The sequence below is a fragment of the Podarcis melisellensis genome, assembly GCF_964234715.1.
Source record: "Podarcis melisellensis genome assembly, chromosome: 10".
NCBI classification, from domain to species: domain Eukaryota; kingdom Metazoa; phylum Chordata; class Lepidosauria; order Squamata; family Lacertidae; genus Podarcis; species Podarcis melisellensis.
Window position 1 is genome coordinate 22,774,522 of NC_138542.1, and position 14,062 is coordinate 22,788,583.

The 14,062-nt window shown below is 42.0% G+C and overlaps 1 pseudogene across 1 annotated transcript; it reads right to left on the minus strand.

The window, feature by feature from the left end:
- Positions 1-6,551: 6,551 nt before the first annotated feature.
- On the minus strand, positions 6,552-7,402 carry LOC309379656 (ER membrane protein complex subunit 4 pseudogene; annotated as a pseudogene). The gene has a single exon. The product of its transcript is annotated as an ER membrane protein complex subunit 4 pseudogene (transcript).
- Between the last annotated feature and the right edge of the window lie 6,660 nt (positions 7,403-14,062).

A 14,062-nucleotide genomic window follows, 5' to 3' on the forward strand; every position in this document is an offset into this window, starting at 1 on the left:
GCGTTCAGTCATGGAACGTGCATTTTTTCCAACAATCACACTAAGATGAGCTCGGGTGCCTACAGAATTTGGCACAAGCCACTGTCCAGATGGGAATTTAAACACCCCAGGGAACTATAAGCAAATACTGACAATGTGCTTTGTAAGGCAATTACTTCTTAGGTGCTCTACTACACCTAGACCCCATTGACAAATAAATCCAAACCTTTATTTGTTTGTTTGGGGCATAGTGTAGAGAGGTGGAAGAGTGAATGAAAGAATGATAAGAGGAATTTTGAGCCGAACAAATATTTGTATACTGTGCTCTTCCACAAACATGCTTGCAGTCAAGAGCAAACGACAACAGTAGTGGCTACAACAAATCATGTTTCCTTCAAAATAAGAAAAGCAATTACACAAAGTACATAAGAGCCAAACGGAAAGGATCACAAAACAATTCAAATAATAATTGCAAAGGAGAAATGCTTTGCTATAATGGTAACCAAAAGCAGAACTGTAACACATCAAAACACATTTATATAGGACCACGCAGCTCAGAAAATACACTGCTTAATTCAATTACACAGATTCCCGATAGGTTCAAAACATGCTCCACATCCACACCACATACCCAAACCTTTGACTTGCTGAGTAAAGATCATATACTACCCCTTATGAAAAAACCAACCTGAAATATTTGTGTTATTATCCGATCTTTTTCTACTCATAGGATCATAAGAAGCCCCTTTAGAGTGACCCAGACCATTACATTGGTCTATCTCTAGATCAATATTCTCTTCACTGACTGGCAACATCTCTCCAGCCTTTCAGATCAAGAGTCTCTCTCAATCCCACCTGGAGCGCCAAAAATTCAGTAATGGCAAAGAGTGTTTAGAAATATCTCTCTGCCACATACCTCTGTACCTCACAGACTAAAACAGTGATACCATTTCATGTTCCTGTCTCTTTTTCTGTTCTTATATAGAAGTGGCTGCCATTTTGCATTGTGCCCTGTCCCCATGGCAGCCATTTTGTAACTGGCACCTGCACTACTTTCTCAACATTCAAAAGGTGGCCACTGGCCCCAAATGGAAGAATGGCAGACGCAACTGATGGACTATATGCAACTGGCGGAGATGACTGGCAGAATCCGAGACCTGGGAGAAGAAAGGATCGAAGAAGATTGGAAGAAATTCAAGATTTATCTACAGAAACATTGTGATTTAGTGGAATGTTAAGAAGGATGCTTGGTTATAAATAATTGGCCATCACTAAATTGGATCAGAATTTGATGATAAGAGAGATTAAGAGAAACAAAATTTGTAGGAGAATTATTTTATTGTATTTAAATAAGTGGTTATAAAATTGAAAATAAGATGATAATTTGCTTGACAAAAACTTATTAATGATGTAAGTGGGAGCGGGGGATGTGAGGAAGTCTAAAGATGTTATGAAATTTTGCAAAAACAAAGTAACGTTGTTTATTATTTTTGTATTTCTTTTATTAAAAACTCCAATAAATATTTATAAAAAAAACAAAAAACAAATGGCTGGTGGCCCCTGATTTACCATGAAGTACATTGGTTGTGGTATTTGGGACACTCATTTCTTTTCCTCCTTCAAGGTTACAGCAAATGACACTTTGCTAATCAGCAACTACAGTATTTGGCTGAGGTGTCTCCAAGGTCTCTCCTCATGTGTTGCCGCACAGAAATCACCTCAGATTGCACAGCAACTGATGCCAGCTCTTTGGATCGCCATAACACACAAATAATTCCAAACTGTTCAGTCTACAAGTGTGCAGTTTGCCTTGCTTACCACCAGGTGGCAAAGCCAATATATATGCAGATGAGCAAAAGGGGAAAGGGGTTCGCTGAACAAAAAAACATTTCTTTTGTTGCTTGCCAAAAGATGGCAAAGACTACAGAGGCTTTTGGAGCCCCCAGAGGCTGAAGAACGTTTGGACGGAACATTAATGTGCCTTCCTTGTTACTTGCTGCTGCTGTATTTTGGCAGCATTACATGTTGACCAGTCATCTATGGATTTTGTCTTCCTGTCCTCAAGTTACATCAAGGTGTTGCTCCATTATGTGTCAAGGCTTGCACATTGTTAAGAGTAACAAATGCAAATGTTGTCTGTTTGCCAGCACTGAGTCTTCAGGAGCACGGAATCTCCGAAGACTTGGCAAACTTTCCACCGTGCACAGGATGAGCGAGGAAATAATTTCTCATGAGAAAGTCCTCATGTTTCATCTTTGTAGCACTGATTGGTACAAAGGAAGGTTATGAAAACATAAGAAAACAGGGTCAGAAAACACAGCCTGCTTTCAGGGAGAGGCTTTTATATTCATCAAACAAGATACATTTCAGAGCTCTGTGCAGAATTATTATAACTTCTATTGTATAAGCATACATGGCTCTTAACAGAACATCCTAAGTGAAACAGACAGGCTTACAATCTGCAGTTAAAGGTCACTTATGGGATCCTGCACACCATCTGGCACTCAACTCTGTTTTAGGGTGGCCTCATGCCCTACTTCAGAGAGGTTAGTCCTCTCTTTGAAGCCACCCTGTGTTTGAATGGCTCTCTGGTCCAAGTCCAGTTTAATGATTAAAAACTACCAGAAGTTGCCCGCCAACTGTTAGCACCAGGGAAGCAAACTAAGGAAATATACACATTAGTGGCTTAAAATGCAGTGAGGTCGTCCACCTCAACCCAGCATTTGAAGTCACTTTTGCATGTTTCTGTACACACCAGAGAGATGACAGAGATGTCTTCACCCCCCCCATCCACCAAACCTGTTTGATTTCCCTGCACCTGCAACCCCCCTGAAACTGTGTATGCACTTTGCTCTGTGCATGTGCAACAGCTGTCTCAAATGTACACACCACACCTCAGCTTAACTACAAAGCGAGCATGTCTCACATTTTCAAATACGAGGGAAACTAGTTGGAGGAAAAATGCAACAAACAGCAGTATTTCTCAAGGAACGGCAGGACAAATGTGGATTGTGGCTAATGTCACGTGTATATGTATATATGTACTAAATTTGTTCCTATACATATGAATTCACAGGTGTACATTTTATGCAGATCAACATCCTCTATTTTTGGGTGCTACATATCTCCTCCTCCTCCCTCCCCACCAGTGCAAGATTGTAGTCAATATGTTCAAGTAGAGGCGGGAGATATATAGGGGACATTTTCATGTTCTGTCAAGGACAAATTGACAAGTTCTATGAAAGGCAGGGATCATCATAATGATGGATTGCTTACAATAATCTTGTAACCTATGTAAAATGTCTGCAACCTAAGCAGTGTCCCTGTGGCTTGATAATAGAATTCCAGTTTATATACAGAGCCTACAAGCAGCAGGCTGAGTCAAAACAAGCCACAAAACATTGCTTTCCATGTGCCACGGAAAGCAATGTTTGAACAATCCACTGTTCTTGGACTGAGCAAAATGTGTTCACAAGCATGCTTCACTTATTGAAAAAGCCTACAGAGCCCATTAAACGGTGGAAACAATGTCAGAAGTTTGAAGTGGGTTTGATGCATCCCAGGCATGCATTTTGTGTGTGTCATCCACACAATGTTATTCTCATCCAAGTAGCAGCCTCACCATTTCACCAGAGGTTTCCTGAGCCATAGATGATGTGGTAAAGAAACCGCCCTAGCATAAAATGACATGTCGCTTGACTGTGGGTATACCAGATGATGTGTGATGGTGCATATGTGTGGTGATGACATTTTACTGAGCGCCACAAGAAAACCCCATGTGCATTTTCTTGGGAGTAAAAATACAATGAAATATATGGCGTTTTGGACTAGGACCAAGGTTCAAATTCCAACTTGGCTGCAAAGCGTATTGGGTGACCTTGAACCACTCACTGCCTCTCAACTTGACCTACATCACAGGGTTGTTGTGATCATTAAATGAGGAATGGGAGAACCATGTGTGCCACCTTGAGCTCCTTGGAGAGAAAAAAAGTTGAACATAAATGAAATAAATAAATAAACAAACTAAATAAAACCAGACAGTGGCGTAGCGTGGGTTGTCAGCACCCGGGGCAAGGCAAGTAATTTGCGCCCCCTAACCCGTGGATTTGCGCCCCCTAACCCGTGGATTTGCGCCCCCTAACCCCCAGGTGTTGCGCCCGGTGCGGCTGGCCCCCCTGCACCCCCCACGCTACGCCACTGAAACCAGATAACTAACTAACCATTTGCCGCCCTTGCATGACACATCCAACCAGCTGCCTGGTGTGTCTGCTTCACTCTGTCTAATGGTAGGGCTGGACCTGGGAGTGGTTGTGATCTCTCAGGTCCTTCCTCCTCTTTCCTCCTACTTTCTTAGAGATGCTCCCTGCTACAGAAGTGACAGTTTATTTCCTCCCTCATTCTTACTATACTTTATGCAACTATGTGCACTCAGTAGATTGGACCCAGCAAAGAAAATGACACAAAAGCTACCGATTTGCAAAAAGATGCCCTTATGGTAACACAACTTTTCCAGAACATTAAATGGGGTGTGTGTGTTGCAAGGCACCAAGTTCATATGGTTGGACATTGCTTTCATATGATACACTAATCTAGTGACATAGCTCCATGTGTAGCAGTTTAGAGCCATCTCTATATGGCAGCCACAATATGTTCATTGGTCCTTCATCGACACAAGAGTGAAGTCTCGCCTTCTGTTTTTCACACATACCACACCACTTATGGAGTGGCATCCATGGCATCCATTGGTTTGTCTGCTGCCAAATACCAGGACCAAAGAAAGAAAATGTGTAGAATTCCTGCTATCACCTTTACAGTTCTTTCACCCTCTTTTCATTTAGAAAGGAGCCACAAACAAATTCACAAGATACGGAAATGCCATCTTTTTGTCAACGCCCCCCTGGGGACTGTACCCTTCTATGAATGTAAAAGGGAAGAGAAAGTGCACGTCCCCTCAAAGGTTTTTGGAACTGGTCCCATGACAACCACGAGGAAAATCTGCAATAAGCTTAACAAGGAACCACATGGAACTATTAAGGAAAGAAAATACACAGTGTAGCTCTGGTGAGCTACATAAAGGTACGGGAACCTCGAAAACTTCCGCAGGCACTCAGAAAAAACTAATCTTTGCGGAAAGGATAATGCAATAACATTTTTCTTGGCGAGGTAACACGTTTATTGTGTTTCAGATGACTTAAGGAACGGCACTGTGGGGACTGCCACCTGGCGGCCGACGTACTGTAACAACAAGATCTTTGCTATGACAAACTATACAAGCATATAAATAGGAATGGTGCTTTATAGGTGCGAAATCCATCTCTAGTAGATTTGTAAGTGGTTTGTTGTCCCCACAAGTCTCCATTTTACATAAAAAAAGGAAATGGCCTTATCTTTTTAATGGCCAAGGCCCTCTTTTTTTTTTTTGCTTTAAACAAATGCAGATAAATATAAACAACCAAAATTACAAAAGAAAAATCCTTGATAATAATAATGGAAAAGGCTAAAAAACTACAAAAACTACCAAAGTACATGGCATAGAACATAAGCCATTATGGGAAAGAAAAAAGAAAGAGGAAAGAAGAAGGAGAAGGAAGAAAAGAAGGGGGGGGGATGAGCCAAAACACAAGAAGGCTCGTCTATTGTACGCTTCCGTCAAGGTCACAACAGATCATTATTCTTATCTTTTCTCTCTGTCTGCATTCCATAGAATCCCTCATCTTGGTATCAGGCAACATTTCCCAATGCGGTATCATTCTAAACATAACCTTTATTGATGAATCCTTATCCCCTAGATAATTATTTAAACATTCCCATTCTTCTTTCACCATCTTTTTAGGTTTATCTCTTATTGCATCTGTCAGCTTTGCAAGCTCCAAGTACTCACACAATTTGACTACCCATTCATCTTTAGTGGGTGTATTTTTATCTTTCCAGTGTTTTGCCACTATAAACCTTGCTGCTGACGTCGCATACATAAATAACCTGGTTTTGTTTTTGGGAATATTATCTGAAACAATTCCTAGTAAAAATTCTTCTGGTTTCTTGCTAAATGTAGTTTTTATCAATCTCTTTATCTCTTCTTAAATCATATTCCAAAATCTTTGTATCTCTAGACAGGACCACCACATATGGTAGTATGTTCCTATCTGTTCCTTACATCTCCAGCACTTGTTATTATATAATTTATTTATTTTTGCTAGTTTTACAGGGGTCAAGTACCATCTATAGTACATTTTCATAAGATTTTCCCTTGTAAGGAAGCAAGCCATGAATTTTATATTTTTAATCCATAATTCATCCCGAATATTGGGTTTTATCGTATGTCCCAGGTCCCTCTATTAAAGTTCAGTATGCTTGTAGAATTACAATAATAGAATAACAGTATAATAAAATTGTGGGTTTGGAAGTGACCCCAAAAACCAACTAGTCCAACCCCTTGGTATGTAGGAATTACTGCTAAATAATCCCAGACAGATGGCCCTTCAACCTCTGCTTAGAAAATATCCAATCATTGAGAGTCCACCCCCTTTGAGGTTGCCCAATCCATGGTAAGAAATATATTCCTAATGTTTTTTTTGTTGTTTTTTTTGCATAACACTTTTATTCTGCTTTCACCACAACGGGGAAGGTGAAAAGAGCATGTCAGGATAAGCCTTCTGCTCCTCCCTCGGCAGAGAACATCAGTCTTTCACATTCTGTCTGCATCTTCATCTGTTATTCCACATAGCACCACCACGTAATTAGGACCCAGCAGTCTTACCAGGAGCGATGGCAGATGAGTATTCTACGGTAGCAATCCAGACATCTAAAGCAGCAGTTGGTTTCTGGAACTGGGTTGGGTCATAACACTAGACCCCCACCCGTGAATTCCATGCGCTCAGGTGGCTCAATAAAAGCTAGCCAATCAGAGGCGTGAGTTGGCAGCAGCCCCATTGATTGGCATTTGTAAACCGCCAAGGCCAACCCTAAAAGGTTGCCAATTAGGTATACCAGGCCCTGCAGGAACTTCTGGCTTGAACTCTCAAGTAACTTGAAGGTGGCAGAGATGGACATGAGTGCTTGGATGGGCCTCCAGGCCATCATACAGACCATCATAGTGGGGAAGATGGAGATTGTGTTGCCTGCCATGTACATGATAAATAAGTTCATAGGGATTTGCTTCAGGGGGCCTAGAGCGATATCCCAGCAGCGCTTTTCTACTAGGATGTGATCCGTTTCCTGGACACTTGTGTCTGGCACCTGCTTGTCTGAGTAGCCGATGGGATAGAGGGTGTCTCCCTGGCCACCGCTCCGATCACTCCGGCCTCTGCTCCCACTGCCTGGACCACTCAACTCAATGGCCCATTTGAAACGCCGTCCGCGGTTGGTAACTAGCCCCCCAGGGGTGCTCATCGTTGCCTTTGACGCCCTCGCTGCCTCTTCGGAAACGCTCATATATTCCTAATGTTTAACCAGAATCTACTTTTTTGTTATTTGAATCCAGTGGTTTGGGTCCTACCCTCTGGAGCAGCAGAAAACAAGCTTGCTCCATCTTCCATGGACAACCCTTCAGATATTTGAAGATATCACATCACTTCTTAGTCTTCTCTTCTCCAAGCTAAACATACCTAACTCCCTTAACCATTCTTCATAAGGCTTGGTTTCCAGACCCTTGGTCACCCTCCTGGGCACACATGGTGTCACCTGAAAATAGTCCCTGTTCCTCAAGACCGAATCCTGACGAGGCTTAGTAAAGTGGATGGGACTGGTCTTGAAAGATTCGATTCCAAATTGCAGCCTTACACGTGGATTCTACTTTAATTAAGTGGGACTTTCTCTTCCTCCTCTTCCTTCTTCTGGGGAACCGCCCTTTTTTTTGGTTACAGCAGGCAACTTCATTATCCAGTGCTGCTTAGCAGTTGCAGCTAAAGTTACGGTACTTTGCTGTAAACTCTCTCAATCCCCAGTTGGTCTGGCAAGATAATGTCATGGAGTTACACCTCTGCTGAGGATTTGGGCTATAAGATGGAGTGAGAGAGAACATTGTAAGGAGTTTTTGGCAGATCCATACCAAGTAAAGTTCCACACTGATTGCTTGATTTTCAGAATATATGAGTGGTGTTCAGATATAAAACAGTATTATTATATCTTTTTTTAAAAAAAAAACTTCAAAACCAGCAAGAATTTAAAAAGGCAAAGATAAGATAGACTAACTTGAGGAGGCTTGGGAGCAAAGGGAGGCTTCCAAACCAACAATGAAATCCCTAACAATGTTGGAGCTTGTTTCACTTCTAAGGAAAGGGAATTCTAGAGAATTGGTGTCACAATGCTGAAAGCACATGACTGAGATATAGTTTGCAACCTTGTGCAACCCACGTGGGGGAAGAGAGAAAGAACTGCTACAGCTTCCCTGCACTAGAACTTGAGTCAGGTAAAAAACTCCAAAAACCTGTTCAAGCCATTCAGGTGTCTTTTGCATAGGGACCGAATATGTTCTGATCACTTTACGAATTGCTGTGTGAGCGCAGTCAGCAAGTTACATGGTCAAGCTGTAATGAATCTTAAAGACAAGCTTACTATCCTGGGAGCAGACTTCTCAGACTCTATTAACAAGGAAGCATTTGGACCTCTTCCACTGCTGGCTGATTTGTTTCAAAACTTAAGTCTTCAGAGACAAGAAAACGAACCTTGTCAATTTAAAGGTTGCCCATGGAAGCAGGGGAGAATGGCAGAGACTCTGAGGCTCATAAGAATGGCTTTGCAGTGAGAATAACTCTCCCTGCGCAGTAACAAGGGAAGCATTAATGTAGAATGACAACTGCATCTCTTTGACTACGGAATATTTCAAGCCATGGGGCTCTGCAAAACTATCTGCTCAGATTATATCTTTAAAAATATCATTGGCTTGGGTGTGATTTTTTTAAAAAAAGTTTTTTGAGCTACCCCATGACCCAAGGTCTAGCTTGCTATAGAACTCAATATGCGGTTTTAATCTAAATAACTTGTGGCCTGCCATGTAAAAATGTTCAATGTATATGTGCATCTAAGAATTCATTTCTTCTATTGCAGAAATAGTAGGCTGTGTACACACACTATATAAAGCACAGGCTGAGCACATTTACCCCCTCAAAGAATTTCTGTATAGTGAAGTCTGTAAAGGATTGCTGCGAATTGCAACTCTGTAGGGTGTGAAGTGCCCAAAATTCTTTGAGGGAAAGAATGTGCTTCAAATGTGCTTTAAAGATATAGTGTGTGCGCAGCCTAGCTCTACCAATTTAAAAATTTGGGTCAGGGTTGAGCCACGGACGGCAGCCTGAAGTGAGCCAGAAATTAGCAGTTGAGCCATGGAGTCAGAACAGAAAAACTTACTGGAGCCAGGAAGACCTCGTTGCTCAGGCAAACTCCCAGCCCAGACAGGAAGCCCTTTACAAAACTTCCTGTCCAGGAGGGCTCAATGACCAGCTTGGATGGGTGGGTGCCAGTCCCGAACTTGAAAGGACTTCCCTGATGAAAGTTGTTCCAAGTCACTGTTCTGATATATTGGTGGGGGTGGGAGGGGCAACCACAAACACAGCCAAAGGTTCCTAGCAGCTCCTGGCAATATATAAAGCAAGAGTGAATACTCAAGATCACTTCATGGTTAAGGCATACCTGAATGGTGTTAAGTGAGTGTGAGCGTGCACACTAGCTTAAGAATATAGCATAGCACTTCGTTACATTTGACCAATAAATAGGTCCACATAATATAACTATAGCCTGAATCTCAGCAACTAGCAGGCACTAGGGAACCACCAGAGACTGGAGAAAAACAAAGGAAGAGGCAGGTGTAAGCCTCAAGCTTAAAAGCAACACTGTATTTTATCAAAAAACATCCCACTTTTTATAGTAAGGTACTAATACCAGATTAAGACTAGCCTCCCCTTTGTTTGTTTTTTGGTATGGTTCTGCCTCTGTCTTTCTCCTTCCTTGAGAAACTGGCCTATGATCCACTGGTGGGTCCTCCTGTTTATCACTATCCTTGAGAAATGATGAAGCTTCCTGAACCCTGCTAATCTATGGTCCAGTTATGTATGATTACAACCAACTACCCATGAAAAGAAAGCAACTTGTAGGAATGTGTGTTTGTAGCAGCTAACTGTGGACCAAGATAGATATGATTGCTCAAAAAAAAACAACAACCTGGGCAAGGGGTCTTCATTCCCCCTACTTGGTCCTTCCAGATTAGAAGATGTGGCTTAACCGGACTCACCAGTTTCAGAAGACTCTCTCCCTATGGCCCTTGCATTATAACCAGAAACTTTAATACTCTTAACAGTGGAAGCAGAGCCAACCATACTACAAGGCTGGTCTCAAAAGATCTTTGTACCCTTGCTGAAGCAACAGCTCCCATTGTTATAGGTGAGAAACATTCAACTGGTGATCTGTCCAAGGTCCTGATCAGTGCTGCCTAATTCTACCTTATTCTCCTCTGCAAAACAGTCTGGGCCTTGTGATCAAGACTTCACTTTGCCCAAGCTTACCTTCGCATTGCCTACGGAAACCTGACCTTGACGAAAGTAACTCTTCTACATTGGCTGCTATGCCTCTTGGCTCAGAGGACTGCAACTATAGCCTGCTTTCCTGGGAGCTCCGAGTCTATTTGGGGCAGGACATGGCAATGCCCTTCTATGGGACAATGGAAGCTATTAGACAAGAGGCTCAAATAAGGCAATCCAATCCCACATCCCTTGTTTTCTGTTTTATTTTCTGACAGACACTCAACATTCTGTGGCTACTAAGCATGCCTAGTCCTCATTAAAATGGTTTTTTTTTGGGAGTGCCCCCCTTATCTCCCCCTACTTTCACAAATCTTGTGGTTCCCCCAATGCATGCTGATACTGCCCTTTTATTTCTCAGTGGCCCTGTTCTAGATCCATGTCTATCAGCACTCACAGCTTGAATTTGCTACCAGAAGGAGTAATTGTTCAGTGAATAACTGTAGTTAAGAAAATTATGCTCCTGCATGGATCTGTGCTTTAGGTGCATCATACATGATTCGGCATCCAGCATAAATTTATCAGGTGACAATTGTTCCAGCATGGAAATAATCTGCTATATTTCTGTACATCAGGCTGGCTGCTGCTAAATACATGGGAGTAAGACCAATAAAAAGAGAGAGAGAGAGATGGCAACCCTACTTAATAATCTTAGTGAAGAGGAAGACTTCAGGGGCAAAGCAAACTGAGCACTAGGATACAGTTCTCAAATTAAAAATCCATAAACCCCACTTGCCAGCCCCCTACCCATTTCTGAAAGGTCATGAACCCCCATAGCCCCCTAAGAATGTTAGCTAAGGTAGGCACCCCAAAAAAATAAGTGGTTGGCCTCCCACTGACCTTGCTATAATTTGAGCACTACCAGGAGATACAGTGCAGAGCAGGAGTAAGTATAAGAGATAGGGGAAGGTTGAACAGATGGATTGATGGTAAAATGAAAAGCAGATAAGAACATTTAGGAATGGGCAAAGACCATGCTCAGATCTGGTTAGGAGAGTCAGAAATTTTGTATTGGCACCATCTTGCACTTGGGAGTCACCTGATGCATGACTCAATGGATCTGTCCTGGTCATCGGATGAACATTTTTATGTGATGAGATTCTTTTTTCCATCTTGAGGCATCATGAAAGCCAGACATGAGCTGGAAAAATATATTGTGCATTCGATATTCGAGAGCTAATTCACTTACCACAAGTGCCATGTTTGTGTAAACGGATCTTTACAATTATATTCTTCAGCTGCTTGAGTTTACTACACGGCAGGTAATTTCAATACAAAAACCGATGTTGAGACAATGCTCTTCTCAAAGACAAGATCTGCTGCATACATTTGCTCATGTACTTTGAGCAATGAAGACTAAGCATGATACAAAAGTTAATAACAAGAGCTCGTATATCCTTAAAAAAGGATACAATGTGTCCAAAGAAAGCCAATCCAAGCTTTTTTTTTTAAAAAAAAGCCTTGGTAGGTCAGAAACACCCAAATAAATAATGCCAGGAGATATGCCTTTATAAAATTGTCTATGTCATCCCATCATTGACATGAGCTGCATTATAATTTATATTAAGGCTAGACAGTGATTCATGCTGTTCCGCTTGGCCCAGCATGCTACAAAATGGTCCCTGAGATAATTAACAATTAGAATTAAAGTGCTTTAAATTTCACATCGCCATCAAACATTGCATTGTCTGTAATCCCATCTGCAGCTGTGATGTTGGCTCCTCCACTCATCCATTGTAACAGTAAGTGATATTTATATGCCAGTTCCTTCTGAAGTTTCTCATGCTTCCTACTTCCTTCTTCAGTGAGCTTAAACAGTAACTTATTGTTTTTGTTTTTGGCTTGCACATTGCTCATATTCCATTATTTTTAAATAATAAAAAGCATTATAACTACTCTTAGGCTGCCCCGAGTCATTCTTTCTGAACCATTTACTTCTCCAGGAATGCGTCATCTTCTGAACTTTTATTTATATCCGATTTAGTTTGAGTGACAGTCTGATCTTCACCTTCCACAATACAAGGGAGGCTCATTCAAATGAAAAGAAGAAGAAGAAGAAGAAGAAGAAGAAGAAGAAGAAGAAGAAGAAGAAGAAGAAGAAGGAGGAGGAGTTTGGATTTGATATCCCGCTTTATCACTACCTGAAGGAGTCTCAAAGCGGCTAACATTCCCCTTTCCCTTCCTCCCCCATGACAAACACTCTGCGAGGTGAGTGAGGCTGAGAGACTTCAGAGAAGTGTGACTAGCCCAAGGTCACCCAGCAGCTGCATGTGGAGGAGCGGAGACGCAAACCCGGTTCACCAGATTACGAGTCCACCACTCTTAAGCATTACATCACACTAGTGTCCTGTTAATGGTGTACCTTCCCAAATGGAATCTGGTGGATGTTAATAAATGAATGAACAATAGGAATGAGTCTGTGATTCTGAGATCAGAGAGCAGGAAGAAACACATGAAAAGAACACCAGAAAGTCCCTGCATGAATCAGGCCAAAGAGTTAAATAAAAAGCAAGGAGCAATTTCTTTGCCCGCAATGATGAAACCAGAGAATAAAGCCCCCATCCTCAAATGGAAGAGGACCATCTGACTAATCAAGGACCAAAGTAGGAAGGCTGCAGCTATGGAAGTAACAGGAAACTGAGGAGATTTCACCCCTCCCATATCCAAGAATCTGCTGATGAGTCTGGTGATTTTCCAGAGAGGAGGGGCGGTGTTCTGCTCTCTACTTATTCCACTCCAGCCTAACATCAAAGAGTCAGTCAGTGTGTCGGATAGAGAGAGAGACTGAGTGTTAGAGAGAGATTGTGTGTATAGATAAGGTTGCTGCTAAGAGCAGCTGCAGACACTCAGTGCAGTTCAGCATTCATTTTGCTTAGACCTCAAATAGCTCTGTATGTAGTTGTGTATTATAGTTGTAGATAGAATAAAGAAGATATTCTCCAGAGCTGCTCTCCGAGTCGTTTATGCTCTGCTATACTCTGCTGTGCGACGACTGTCTTCTTGTTGGAGTGAATCCGGTGCTCACAACTCTAAGCTGTGAGTCCACAGCACTTTGACCTGTTCCTGTGCAGAAGGTGGTCTCTGGAAATGCTACCCCAGCTCGCTGGCCCAGTCAGGGCTGAAGTGGATGAGTCCAGTCCGTGGCACTGGCTCAAGGGTGATGCTGACAGAAACAACTAATTACAGTGGCAGAAACTGCTGCCTGGAACAGACATGGTGGAACCTAGTAATTAAAGGGACAGCAGCTGGGAGAAACATAGCCTTTGCTATAATTTAAGCACAAAGGTGGATTTGGGCTGTGGGTACAGCATAATTGGATTTTTTTTGGGGGGGGGGTATGGGTTGTGTAGTGTAGAACTCCCATTTAATTTTGCTTCCAGTTGATTGCAGAAAAACAGTGCCCCGGCAATGCTAATGAACCTGGTGTGGAAGCTATCTTAAAAAGAAGAAACTTTCAATATGAGTCAGATTATTCTCTTTAAGTAACTTGACTACATTTAAGACAGACCATTTAATATACGGTGGTTACATCCACACCATGCATTTAAAGCTCAAAGAACTGTGGTAACTGT